This window comes from Oenanthe melanoleuca, chromosome 1 (genome assembly GCF_029582105.1).
Source record: "Oenanthe melanoleuca isolate GR-GAL-2019-014 chromosome 1, OMel1.0, whole genome shotgun sequence".
NCBI classification, from domain to species: Eukaryota; Metazoa; Chordata; class Aves; order Passeriformes; family Muscicapidae; genus Oenanthe; species Oenanthe melanoleuca.
The window spans coordinates 84,549,032-84,563,847 of NC_079333.1; the positions used below are offsets into that span (position 1 = coordinate 84,549,032).

At 43.5% G+C, this 14,816-nt stretch overlaps 1 protein-coding gene across 1 annotated transcript in view; it reads right to left on the reverse strand.

The window, feature by feature from the left end:
- Nucleotides 1-14,030, reverse strand: part of FHL2 (four and a half LIM domains 2) — a 53,609-nt gene extending 39,579 nt beyond the window's left edge. Inside the window, exon 1 of the mRNA XM_056490556.1 lies at nucleotides 13,972-14,030. The gene's annotated coding sequence lies outside the window, so the exon portion shown is untranslated. The remainder of the gene's footprint in view (nucleotides 1-13,971) is intronic.
- Nucleotides 14,031-14,816: the final 786 nt, after the last annotated feature.

Sequence of the window (14,816 nt, forward strand, 5' to 3'; positions counted from 1 at the left end):
CATTTAGGGGACCAGCACTTCCAAGGCACAGAAGGGTGGCAGGCTAACAGCAGAGGAGAGGTATTGCTGTGGGTGCTGTCAGGAGCAGAGACATGTCCAGGTGTCTCAGCTATACAGGGATATTGGAATTCAGCCTTTTTGAAAAGGAATGGGGGCTGAGGCTCTCTTTCCCCCAGCAGTGATGGATTGCTTGGCACAGACTCCCTTGCCTTTCCATGGGGCTGTAGCCCCAGAGCCAGCCCTGCTGCTCCCATGACTGAGGCACAGGCAAGAAGCAAAGCAAGAATTTCAATCAGTTCCCTGCTCCAAGGCAATGGGATGTGTATGTACAAGAAGAGCTGCTTTGCAATCACAGAATCATTTAGGTTGGAAAAGATCTTTAAGATCATCGAGTCTAAATGTTTTTTAGAAATGGAAAGGAAATGCTGCAGGTTGTAAAGCACAGCTCCCTTGGAAAGCATACCAAGGTGCCATTAGCCATCCATTGCACAGAGGTTAGAGGTTTTACCACTAATTCCTCACAATCAGGATTTGCCCTGCCATTCTCTGCAAGTCACAGAGGATGCCAGAGTGTGGGCACCCAAGGAGAATGTAAATGTTCAGGATAGATTTAACAACCCAAAATCTAAGCAGCTTGCCCTAGTAGTGTGTTTACTAAAAAAAGAGCTCTACTTACAGATATTAATGGGAATCTGCCTGTTCTGACATTTGTGTTCATGGTGGGTAGCACAGTGATTAAAACTGTGTTATGATGTTGTTGAGCCCTTAATCTAATTTGGGGGATTTAGATGTGGATTCTGTACATATGATATGGACTGCCAGAAACACAACAGCAGAACCAGAGGAGAAGAGGGCACCTGAGGAGATTGTGCTGGTAGTCAGTATTTTGCAAACCCTTCACACACAGGTTCTCACAGTGAGAAAGACAGGATCAGTATTTGTTGTTATGAGTTAGCTGTGTTGGCCTGTTGGCTTCTTCTAGCCCTTCACAGCCACAGGTCACACCAGTGCCTTCCAAACCAGACACCTGCACATGAAACTCCACACCCAGCCCCCCACACCTGGGGGAGAACCTGGAGGATCCCAACCCCCCTCCCTCCAGGTGAGCAGCTGATGCAAAGATGTGCTCAGGCTTGAGAGCAGGTTGAAACACTGAGAGCTCTGTGACCTGGGTGTTTTCCATGGATGCTCTCATCAGCAGCTCACCTCTCATAGTTTTTGCCATCAAAAGCTGGCATCTGGTGTAAGCCAGTTCTGTGTGCTCTCTGTGGGGGCTGCTGCTGACTACCTGGTGTGAGATGATGCCTCACACCAGACTTTCCTTCTCACAAATTTTGTCACCAGCTAACTTCTGGTCACTGAATTTATGTAAACTGTGCCTCACTCAGCGTGAGATGCCCTTGCTTTAAGTAGTGTGCCACAAAAATGCCTCAGCTGGGTGAGATGTAGGTTAACCTAACCTATTTTCTTGCCTCCAGTCAGTAGTTTGTGCTTGTGAATATATATATCCCAGAACAACTGCCTGAATTCCCTCAGGTTTTGGGTTGGGAACTCTCTGAAACAAAAGCAAATTATATTTTATGACCTTGATGCATTTATTTTTCTTTTCTCTCCATGAATTTTCTGCTGTTTCTGATCCCAAACTCTTGAGGTGTTGGTTCTGTCCCACGCCCAGTCTCTGCAGCTTGTACCCCTTGTACCCCTTGGGCTGGTGGCTGTGAGAGCTGAGAGCACAGGCAGGAGCTCTTCCTAGCCATTCCAATTCCAAGGAGCTCTTCCAATGCCACATTTGGGCAAATGATGCTGATGAGCCTGAGTTTGAAAATTCAGACACCCAGCTCTCTCCAAAACCTTTAAAACCAAACTTTGCATGGAAAACCTAGGGAGAATTTCCATTTCTCCCCCTCTCCATCCTGTGTCCCACTCAGGGAGATAAATCCAGTCCCCAGGCTGCCTTTCTGTGCCTACTTAATGTGCCCGTGTCTCAGGGTTCACACTGCAGAGCTGATGACACAGCACTGACAGATGCCCTGAGTGAAGAAAAAACTGGGTGGTGACTCTTAAGCCAGAGGGAGCTCTGGATATATTTTCAGAGTACAAACAAAGTTGGAAAAGCAGAAATCGTTTCTTCTTTACTCCTCCACTTGTCTGCCCAGCAAATATCACAGCTCACAAAGGGCCACTGCTCTTAGCAGCTGTTTCACAGCCCCATCTCTGCCCTTTCCCATTTTGGCTGAAATACTAGTTCAGTATGTTTTAGCTGCTGTTTTTGGACCATGCTAAGGCTTCTTCAGTCCAAAACTAAATCTACCCTCCCAATCCACCAAAGCAAGTCCTTACAAAGTAAGCAGGCTTCACTTAACAACAATAAAGCCTTTTGTGGTTTGCAGTGACAAAGGATCCAAATGATTGCCTGAGTTCACAGCAGGTGACATGAGCAATCCCTGTAACACTGAGTTTTGGTGCTCTTTTTGCCCACTTATCTGCCTATTTGAACTATTGCCTTTACCCCACTTTACCTAACTCCACCAGTAAGTATATGTGCAAAAAATTCTTTCAGGGCTCCTTTTGGAAGAGAGGAATTTTCTCCTGAGGTAACTCTTATCTCAGAGAAGTACAGTGCTGTGACCCCAGCAGCAGGAGTCAGGAGTTGCCTCTAGCAAAATGAAGAAATCAAGAGCCCAGCCTTCCTCCTCTGCCTCCAAGTATGAGGCTGCTTGTATGGATTAGGAATTTTAGACTAAGCAGTTTTATTTTGGCATGCACAAACACAAAAGCAGACTTTTGTAATAGAAACTGTAGATTGCCTTAAGCATAGGTATAATCACCAGCCTGCCCATAATAAGTAATAGTAATCCCAGCTCTGACATTAGTTCATGGTGTGACCTTGGACATGACATTTGCATCCATGTTATCCAACCTGGCAAGTAAATGCAAGTCCCAGTGGTGGACAGAGATGGCACAAGTGCCAAGCACTTTGAAAAAAAAAAATCGAATTAAGCTTCCAAGGGCTCAGGTTTCCCACTTGTAGGGGAAACTATGAGAGAGATCATTGCTCAAGAGCAAGATCTGAAAAATACACTGAGATTATAAAAAACCCAGCCCCTGTGGACTTAGAGTTACCACACCTCTACAAGTAGTAAAAGGGTCTTTCTGTCAGGAGCCCATTTCCCAACAAAATGACTCAAAACTAGCTGTGGTAGCTCTTTCCCCTCATCTGACTAAAGTTTCATGCTGAGGGAGGAGTACATGGCCTTGAATAGAGGTGCTCCAGCACCTCAAAATCATCCTGTCTGCACCCATTACTCCATTGCAATCAATAAGCTTTTCTTAGGCTTTATAAAAGAGGACTTCAGATGTAAAATTGTATGACATTCTACTACCTCCAAAGGCACTTCCCAAAACAGCAAATAAAAACTAGGATAATGCAGCTGGAAATGGTGGTAAATCTAAAATCTTGCACAGAACTGCCTAAGCCTTGTATTGTGCCTGCACTTTGTGGAGTAGGGCACTAATCCCCTTTTTTGATATTGATGCAAGCCTGGTGGCTCAGGTTAGCCTGCTGAAGGCCATCATGTGCAGCTTGAAACAAGCCCAGTGATATTAAAAAGTTGTGTTTATAAGGAGCAGCTGTTGCTGTTACAGAATATATCCTTCCCCTGGACACAGAATCAACAGGTAACTCAATCTTTGCTGCAGCTTTGCTGGAAAAAGTGCAGCTAGGGCTACTGTGTACCTCTCAGGCTTTTTAGCACAATGAGAGGAATTTCACTGTAGAGTCCAGATTAGCCTGGATGCAAGTGCTCAGATTAATGCCCAACCTGCCACCTGCCACTGCCCCTTACCCAGCTCCTGTATGTGACTGCAGTAAACTTCAAATGCTTCTTTCTCTTTATGTTGGGTCACTCATTTTCTTCTCCATAACATGAAAACTCTGAAGATGATTGAATTAATACTTCTCTGTTTCAGTGATGCTTTTTGTGAGAGCTCATATTGATTTCACTGGCTGATCGAAAAAGATACATATATTACAATTTCATTAATTTTATGGTTAAATTTAACAGATAGCATGACATTTACCAGGAGGACATCACTTTATGGCACCTCAGTTAAACAATAGCTACTTCTGACATAATTTGGGCTGCTCAGATGTTCCAAAAACAATTCAAAGACAAATTATCAGCTCTGTGAACATGCATTAATTTGAGAGACATGTTCAGCTATTAAGTTGTTGGAGCACAGAAATCAAAACCAAAGGATGCTGAGCAAAGACATGACATGTCTCTGCTATATAGCCTTCTCAGCCAAGACTAGCTACATTTTTACACACTGATCAAAATGCACAAAGAGCTCTCTGATTTTCAAATTGTTGGGGGAAAAAAACCCAGTGTATTTTTTATGCTTTAAAAATATGCATTTACATTCTGTGTGGCTGAAGGACAGTGAGATTAAAGTCTTTATCATGCAAAATCTGCATTCTGTTTTTTCACATATCCTGAATATGAATTTGCTGACCTTTTTCTAATGATACCTGTATGCATGCCTCCTAAAACCATCATCCCATGTAATACTGGACCACCATACCATTACCATAATTTTCTGCATTTCATTCCATGTTCCACCACCTCTTTTCCTTTTATGAGTTATGGTTGGCAGACCACATGTCTCCCCTGCTTCCTCTCTGCCCCAGACATCTGCAGTGTCAGCATTGTGGTGTTCCAGCCTCCCCTCTCCACTCAAGCCATGAAACCTGCAAGGTAATCCTTTGAATTGCTGCCTCCTTAGTGTCCTTGCCACCACTTCCTTTCCCTCAAGCATTAACAGATGTTTCCTCAAAACATCTGCCATTTCTCACCTCCCCATTTAACCTTATTTCCCTATAGCACTTTATTTCTCTGTTTGCCATTGACAAATGTCCTTGTGGCATTGCTCACCTACCCAGCCCCACACCAGGTGCGTGCCTGGCCCCATTTTGGCAGGGTGTGCCAAACCAGGGCAGGAGCTGTGGCCATCTCATCTGTTGCAGCTGTTGTTTCATGGCTCCTGGCCATGCTGGAGCAGCCCCTGTCTCTCAAGCAGGAGGGCTGCAGAGAGCAGCTGAAGCCAATAAATCACCCAGACACTCCAGGTATGCCCAGCAACACCAATAAGGGCAGATGCTGAGCAGAACCCAAGCAACTTTTGGAAATCTCTTCTACAAACAAATCTGCCATTGAATTTTTGGGCACAAATATTAAACATTCTGGACAGCACACTGCTGAGATGGAGATGAGAGGTTCACAGCTCTCTTTGATCTGTGATTGTGCCAAACGTGACTCCTGCTCAGCAGACAGCAATGCTTCTTTCTAAGAAGAATCTGCTCTTTTTAAGAAGAATCTGTATTTGAGACGTTTTTCTGAGTTTCTGCATGAGCCATTGGCATCACCTGTAGTTTGAAATTGAACTTGGGCCTGAAGAGATTCAATAGTTGCCAAATCTAAAGAAATATTAAAAGAAAGACCTCCTGGCATTGAAGAGTCTAGAACTAAAGGAGGTGAACAAGTGGAAAGAAAGAAAAGTTATCTCTGCCTTGCATGTTGAAATGCATTTAGAGCATTCAGTTCTGCATATCATCTCAACAAATCCTAAAGTAAGACTGGATCCCAGACCTGTGGACTCTAGGACTCTGATTCTGCTCTGGTCTTGATCTTTTGTGTCAGAAAAGGCTCTGGAGACAACTTTGCCTTCTGGAAATCATATTTTAAGAAAAATAGATATTGATTATTAACAGATATTAATGATGACGTTGATGATGAGGAGGAGGAGAAGGAGGACGAAGAGTAAGAGGAAAAGGAGGAGAAAGTGTGGTGGGGAAAGGCCAGAGCATCCCAGAAACACAGTTCTCAAAGTACCCTTTCTGACACAGCTGTGTTTAAGGACTGAATTGAGAAGCCTTTCACATGTGGGACCTTTGCTGCCATGATGAAAAACGGCTTCCATCATCTCAATGTGACTGGAGCAGTTCTGCTCCTTTTTAAACATGTCAGCAGCTCAAATCACTCAACTTTTTCTTGGTAGTTCTATAGATATGAATGCCAGGATCTTATTGAGGACAACCATTCTGTGTTACACTGTCCAGCATTGCTTGTGCAAAAACAAAAGTTATTTTCTAAGTCAAAACCATTTTTCACAGAGATGTGATCACGTTAATGTCAAGCAACCCAAGATTATTCCTCCTGTTCATGTGACCATTGCAAGTGTATCTATCTATAGTCCATACAAAATAAGTAAAATTTTTTGCCATCAGTAATCAGTTTTGAAACTTTGCAAGTGAGGATTTTCACCACTGTCCAGTAGGAAAATTAAACACAGGGACTGCTTGTTGCATTGGCTAATGTGAATCCTGGATTCTGGAGAACAGAAGAAAAATAAAATTGTGTTAATAGAATATGGAGTATGATAAATTACTTTTGGTTTTAATGTTTTTCAGAAATCTCTCATCCAGTACATCAATAGCTTTGAAGGAAGAAGATGCCATCTTGGGGTTTTGCATGGGCATAGTTCATGCCAAGCATGTTCATGTCATTTTCACCCTGAGATAATTTGATTGCCATTAATTCTTGTCTCAGTATAGTCAAGATCTAATTCACTGCATGTATTGTCACTGTTTATATGATTTTTTAGCTCTTTCATATATACTAGCTGGTGTTTTCACTATAAAAAAAAATAATACAAGGAGGCCTGAATCTTGCTCTGCCTTTCAGGAGAAGCTCTCCTTAACAGACAGCATGCATTAAGGTAAGTGCCAAGATATTTTATCTGAGCAGAAGAACCCACCTATTCAGCAGGAACCAATGCTTCCCAGCTCAGGCAGTGGCATGATGTGTGATGAGGACCTGGAATAGCCCAGGGGAGAAAAGAGGTGTGCAAGGACATGCATACCCCTTATAAACATCCCTTCCATGGAATACGTGCTGTGGACCAGCTCTTGCTTAAGACAAGTTTCAAGCTGAAAGGTATGCAAGCATGCTGAGAGCATTTCAACAGGATGAAACAGATAACAGAATAATCTGTCTGCAGCTCTAAGTTTTCTTTTCTTTATGCACAGCTGCCTCTAAATAAGGAGATTGTAATTCTGATCTTTGGATTCCTGAATAAATTCATTCCTTACTTTGTCTGCAAGCCTGTCTGGTGGTAGGAGTGATTTAAGTATAACTGGCAAGCCACCATCATTCCATTCCCATGTAAGCCACAACTCAGTAAAGGGGTGGACTGTTCTAGAAGAGATACAAAGCCAGAGGTAGCCAGATGCCTCTCCACAAGTATGAGACATTGTGAAAGCTGATAATAAGGCTTATAAAGGAAGTCTTCTTGGGACTCAGTCTTTGTCTCTGGAAAGCTGGAAAAGTGCCTCAGCAAGGATCTCCATCAAGTTCAGTGTGCTGGGGCTGGCTAGCACCAACCTAGGATTTTGGTGAGGCTGCTGAGCTCTGTGTGCATGGCTCCAGCCTGTAGTGAGGCTGAGCTTGTATTCCTGATAGGCAAACACACACATGCACACAAAACTGCTGGCTGTATGGTCAGCACTGTACCATGTACCATACACATACCATCCTGTGTGCTGTCTTGGCACCTGGCTCCACAGAGGATGTCCAAACAAAGTAAAAATACCCCTTTAGCACAGAGGAATAGCTGGATCTCCAATTCTGCTTGCATGTGTAAGACCAGGCTTCCACAAGTTATCTTGATGGATTCCATCTTGGAATGTCCAACTTGAAATACATAAAAGAAGGATGATTTCTAGAGGATTCAAATGTTAATTAAATTCACTCCTATGAAAGCTTCATATTCCCACATAACAGAATCTCTCTGCTCCCCTGGAAGCACAAGTGCTGTGTTTATCCTCAGCATCTTTGCCTCACATACTCCTGGATCTGGATATTGCCATAATTTAATTAAACTATCATTTTGAGTGTTGCATTGAGACTGCATGGAAAGTATGAGTGCAGATAACTGTGTTAGTTAGGAATAATCAAACAGCTTGCAGCATAAGAATAGGCTGCTGTTAAATGTTATCCAAGCTGGCAAATCCTGAGGCCATGGCATTAGGCTGTTCCTGTTGTGGGCTGCTGAAGAGCTGAGGCTGTAAATGTTTATTTTAAAAATGGGCATCCAAGGGTGTGTTCCAGATGATTTGTTACTCCTTACAGAGGTTGTGTGTATTCCCTCAATACCCACTATAGATACTAGCCCAGCCCCAGTGCTTGATACTGCAAGAGCAAAGCCACTTGTAAAGGGGAAAGCACAAGACCTGGGTTTACTGTTTGCAACTCCTAGATCATGGAGATGCTCAGAGACTGACCACAGCTGGGGAGGGCTTGGCCTCTTTAATTCATACTCAGATAGCTTTTTTCTTTACTGGCATTTTGTTTATTTTCACCTCACTCAAATTGAAGAGCTATCCTGAGAGAAAGAGGAGAGCTGTAAGGGAGATCATGGCAGTGACACAACACTCTCCACATCTGAGAAAGGTTTATCAATCCACTGTGTCCCAGCTGGTGAGCTGTGCTGTGTGGTTTTCTCTGAGCTTTCCACTGTGCTCTAGCAGCAGAGAACTGTGACAGGGCTGTAGCAATCACCTTCTGCTCCATCCTCTGGGCCACTTCAGCCTTACCAAGTGGTCTCCCCACCCTCAGCCCCTCCTGGCAGCTCCTGCCCAGGCAGGTGGGTGGCACAGCAGATCTGATACTTGAGGTGGCACAGCTGGAGGTGGCTGTTAGTGGGGAAAGAAACACCTCTATGTTTTCTTGTCCCTGATCGATGTACTTTGAATAAAAGACCACAATCCTTGTTGATTATATTGACAGACATTAAAAAGAGCCTCTACCAAGAGATTGGGAAGTCATCTTTCAAGGCAGCTAATTAGTAGAAAAGCCATTAAAAGGAATTTTATCTTAAAAGTAGCAAGGTGTGAAAACTCTTTTGTTTTTGAGACTGATCAGTTGTGTGTTGTCAGTTCTAAGGCAAGATCATAAAGCAGGCTGCTAAAGGCAATCATTAAAAAATAAAGAACTTGATTTTCCAACTGTTCTGAGGATTTTATTTTTAGGGTGTGTGTTAAATGCATCTGTGTGTTTCTAAACCAAAAGATGTGAAAGGAAACAAATGTGAGACTTGTTTCACATCAGCAGCTTGGCTCACAAGGCTCTCACAGTGGGAGGTTGCTCTTTGGGCTTTCTCAAAAATGGAAAAGCAAAGCTCAGTTCAGCCTGAACACAATCCAGATAATAAAGACTGACTTTGGACCAGGCCCAGACTAAAACAAATCAGGTTCTCATTGGCAAAAATCAAACCTCTGCCCTTCCTGTGATTTGCTCACTAGCTCCTGGACAGTCCCAAGGGCTCCCCTGGGAGTCTGTGGGCTCAGGGCTCACCCCATTCCCCTGTGAAGCTGCTGGGCACCTTCTGCCCCTCCTGGCAGCATCAGCCCAGCTTGCCCTGGGAGGGGACATCTGAGACAGCTCTGCCACCTCATCCTGCCCCAGAGCTTCCTGCTCCCCTGGCCCTTCAGGAGCCCTGGCTGACAGCTGGGTCCCTGCAGGAGCTCCTGCTGCTGCATTTCAGCTGCCTGACAGCCCTGAGGGCTGTCCTTACCAATCAAAACAGGAAGGGAAATGTAACATCATAAATAATCCAGGCATTACACTGAGAGTTGCTATGGGGAATCGAAACCCAAACAAACAACAAGAACAACAAAACCCCCAAAACTCCCTAAATGCCAAAATATCCATATTATCTCTGTTGAACCATTTTCCTGGATCTCTCCAGGAGAAAGAGTCAGTTTATCTTTTTACCCTTTCAGGCTGTTGAGTAGCTTTTGGGCATGATCCAAACTTTCCTGAAGTCAGTGAAAAGTTTCCATGGTCTCTGAATAAGCCCCAAATGCAAGGTGGTAAAAAGTGTGAGTATCCTGCCTTATACCCCAGGCAAAAATACACACATTCCACAGGTGCCAAACACCAGAGCTCAGTAAACAGTTCTTTCCCTTTCCCTGTTTCTCCAGAGCATGAACAAGTGTTTCTGATACAGTAGATGAACCTCTTCTCAGAAAGGAGGACAGCTCTGGCTCCCTTCTGGCAGTGAAATTGTTATTAGCAGTGGAGCTGCACATCACAGGAGTGGCTGCACAATTTCACACAAAGGTGATTTTGTCACCATATGAGACACTTTACCTGGTAACACTGTAGGTCTCTGAATAATAACCCTCTGCTTCTGGTCAGGCTGGAGAACTGTGCACAATCTCTGATACTCACCAAACTGTCCATATGGCCCAGGCCATCTGTGTTTTAAACAGTCAATCTTTAAGTTACCTTCTCCAATCAGCAAACAACTTTAGATATCACAGTTTCAGTGGCAACCTGAGAGATGAGACACTGACTGATGCCACAAGCAGATAAACCTCTGTAGACCTGAGTGCCTCCTGATCTGACCCCTTGCACTAAGGATTTTAAAGAGGACAGATAAGGACCTGGCCATAAAAATAGTTCCACAGGCAGAGAGACAGAGCAGTAGAGGATAAAGTGATGGGAAGCATTTTAAACCCTCTAATTCATTCAGATTGCTGTGTGTTAAACCAACTCTGCTTGCAAGGAGATGAGGTGAAGGCAAAATCCTTACCTGTGGCTTTATAAGCTCTGTTCAGCACAGTTTGTGCCAGGCACAAGGACAAGGTTTGCCAAAGCCTCTTGTGAGTGTCTGTCATAAAGGCATTGAATTTTGCAGCAAAAAATACACATTTCCCTCCTCACTTAGCACCACCTTCTAGTGAGAATGAACATCACAGAGATATAATGATAGCTCCACATCAAGCCACCACTTGCTATATCACCTTGATTTTTCCAGAAGCAATGCCTTAGGCAAGTTTCAAAATTTAAATTTCTGCTACTCTTTACATTTCTCTAAAGCTATTTTTTTCTTTTTTTTTTCTCCTGAGAAACCTGAGAAATTCAGGTTCTGTGTGATTTCTTCCAGCTTTCCTCCTCCTGACCATGGGACTCACTGAACACCACAGTGTCACAGAAAAACAAAGCTGGATCTTCTGCCCCTGGGCAAGATCAGCTGCAGACATGCAATTTCTGACAGATGTCCTGACAAAATGACATCTTGCTCTTATTCAACAGCCTTTCTGAACTGTGTCAGCCTTTTTTGCTTACACCTGACTCAGATCTTTGGCTTGATCCATAGATGAAACTGCATGAGTCCTTCTGCAGTCAGTGGAGGCCTCCAGAAGGTGGGCCAGAGGTGGCTCAGGGAGGAGCACATGTGCCCTGGGCAACATGAACACCCTGCTGTGTGCATTTCCATAATGTGCCAGGCTGGTTTGGAATAGAACTCTTGAAAGGTTTTTCTCTCAACCCCTGAGTTCTAGTAAAGGCCAAAGGGGTGAAGAACATCTGGCCAGCTGTGTTGTAGGTACAAAGAGAGAACAACCAGTGGTGGCACCATAGGTGAGACATGCAAAGATAAGAAATAAGAGATTTATTTTTTTTCCCATGAAAGCTGGCAGCCATTGCCAAAATTCCTCTTCTTGATACCAGTTATTTTGGAAGTTTTGCACACACACTCACCACAAGGCAATGAGAGTATCTAGGGCTCCTCAACCACCTTACACCTTCACTTCACTGCTGTGGGCAGCCCATCCCACACTGATTAATTATTGCTGTCATTACTGTTATGATTATTGCTATTGCTATAAAAACTGCTATCAATGGTAAATAATAAATAAATATAAATAAATATAGCACCTGGTTTAGATTGGCTTCTATCAGCATCTCCCTTTTTAGTGAAGTAGAGTCCCTGCTGAAACTTCTTGCTGCCTGCAAAATATTATTCTGAACCCTTTCTTCCATCATGGTCACAACAGACTCTTTCCAAATACTCTAGTTCACCAATCACTCCTTGGAAATGTCAGACATGTCTCTTGTGAAGAGCTCCTTTTTTAAACAATAGATTGTTGTTCCAAGCAAATACTTGGTGAGTCTCCAGGTTTTGCCAGAGGGTCCTGGCCTCTTTGGGAAAAAAGAGGATATTTATGAGCAGTGCTGGTGGGTGGAGAGGTGTACATCAGGCATGTAAAAAGCATACCTTGTGATTTTAGTGCTGCATGAATTGTAATCAGTGAAGGTAGTGAGGTGCATTCCAGTCACTGTGACAAAGATAAAGATTTGCCTTCCTAATTATTTATGGAAGCCTGGTGTTCAACTATGCAATGCTGTCATGGATAGATTCCTTTCAGAAATGCACTGCAATATTGGCTGCCCCTCAAAACATCCACTCAGTCATTTTTGCATAGATGGATGGTGACATGACAGAAGTGCTGTTTGTTGTACAGGTGTGACTGGAGTGTGTGGCACATGGGAGTGGCTCCCTGTGCTCCCCAGGTACATGTTATACCTCAGAGACTCCATGAAGCAGGAACATGTGTAGCTGCCCAAAAATGAGTGTCTCAGCCATCCTGGGTGAAGCTCCAGAGGTGTGAGTTCTCTCCCTCCTGCTCTTTCTTTTGGCTTTTCTCTCTCCCCTCTCTCTTCACTCCAGATTACACTCTGGTCAGTTTTAACATGTCATCTGCCAGGCATCTTTTAGCTAACTATTATCAGATGGCTTAGATAAATACTGCCTTGTCCTGGTCTTGGCTGCTCATTCTTACCCACAAACTACTTTCCCTGCTAGGCTGAAATATTTTTTTTCAAAAATGTGTCTGTTTTTTGGCTGAGTGAATCACATCAGGCATTATGTACAGCCTATGGAGCCCAAAGTACCATTCAGCTTAACTGAAGGTGTGGGGACTTTTTAAACATCCTCACCTTTTAAATATCCTCACTGCTAAAGCAAAACAAGACAAAACCTCCCAGATATTAACTAATAACTATATTAACTTCAGGGAAAATGTTGCTCCAAGCCATCCTTCAGGTGGGAATTGTCCCTGGTGTTGCTGGATTCAGAGAGGGAAAAGGGCAAGAGAGCCTGTGATCCACAGAGAACTTTTACAGTTTTTCCCTTTTGCCACTCAGTGCTTTTCACCCAGCACTAAAGAAACTACAACTCTGCCTGCTAAAACAAAGCTAATCCGTGCACATGCTGGTCTGAGCTGACATGGGCTGGCAGCAGAAGGTTTTAAAGGAGATCTGCTTAAAACCTGCTGGTGGCTGGCAGGTCATTTGCATGTCAGGGAACATCCCGATGGAAACAAGCAAGCATAAACACCTACCCTTTACAAGCCTGCTCTCATGCTTAAAGAAACCTGATGCTCAGCCATGTGGAGAAAACATTTCTTTCCTCTCCACAGCATAAAGTTCACTGAAATGGAAAGCAGCTCTTACAGCTGAGTGCTCCAACTGGAATTATTAAATATTTTTGATAACTAGCAAAGTGATGCATTCACTTTATCTGTTATCATGTAAATACTCTGTACTAAATACACAAAACCATTTTTTTTTTTGCAAGATTAGCTTGGCTTAGATACATATGATAAGAATTTTAATGAAAATGTTTAGGTCTCAAACAGGGTTTAAATATTATTTCCTATCACTTTAGTGCCTTTGTATAAAGGTAAATGTGATCCTCTGTGTTTGTGATCCTCTGTGTTCAAATAGTTTAAAGAATCCAGCTTAAAATGCATTACACAAGAACTTATGTGTTGCCATTAATAGCCAAGGCTTTATTTGAAGTACAGAGGAAAAATAATAACCAAAACCTGAATTTCCAAATATTTTCTAGTTTAAAGAAATCCCAGTCTCACTTATATTAAAAAATGTGGTTTATTTGCTAAGTTAGGAGAATCTCTAAAAAGACACTAAAAGCAGAAGTTATAAAGCATACAGGTTACCTGGGCTGCCTCGAGGAGTCTCTCTATAATGCATGCTTGCCTGGACTCATCCTTTAAAACTGAGTTAACAGGGATTTAACAGGAAAACAATGCCCCACACTCACCAGACTGGCAGCCACAGCTCCCTGCAAGGATGCCCTCCTTCTGTGTCCTCGTCCCTGCTGTCCCTGCTGTCCCTGCAGACAGTGGTGGCCTCTTTCCCCACATAAGGCTCACCCAGCACCAAAGCAGTATCAAGTGGGTGGGAGGAAATGTGTTCTGTTTGCAGGACAAGGAGGCCACTGTATTTTTAGTTCCTGGATCCTTGCCTATCTCACTGCCCCTCTGGGATCAGCTCCCTACCTTGCTTTTTGAGCCTGTGATCTGGCAGTCCCAGGAAGAGACAAAAACCTGTTCCCAGCACTGAGAACTGCACATGCTTGGGGAATGTTTCAGCCAATGTGCATTCACACACATTCAAACCTTCTTCTGGCCCTGGGTCTTAGGCACGTGCTAAGACTTTAGGAATCAGTTCCAAGGAAATCAGTTTCTTAATTTGGAAGCCACTGCCCAGCAAAACTCAGATATTTGTTGTCCTTGAGCTATTAACACTCAGCCTGAGGACACTCTAGTAAAAGTTTAGGGTGGTCTGAAACATGAATCTGGGAGGGAGCCCCTGAGCTGTTCACATTTGGTCACAGCTCTTTTCCTGTCTGACCAGGGGCAGGTGGCTCTCCACAGTGAAGTTTTGCTCCCAGCAGGAGCTCTCCAGCCTAGCACCTCCTCACCTGTGGGCATGATTCAACAACCCTCAGGCCTCTGCTGGGGGTTTTCGTGTTCTGCTGGTGATTCTTGTCACCCTTCAGTACATTTTATTTTGAAATAAATTAAACCTCTTCTATCTATACTCTTCAATGATTTTAAAATATGATTTTACATTATCTGAATGGTCGGCTAATGTTGTGCAAGA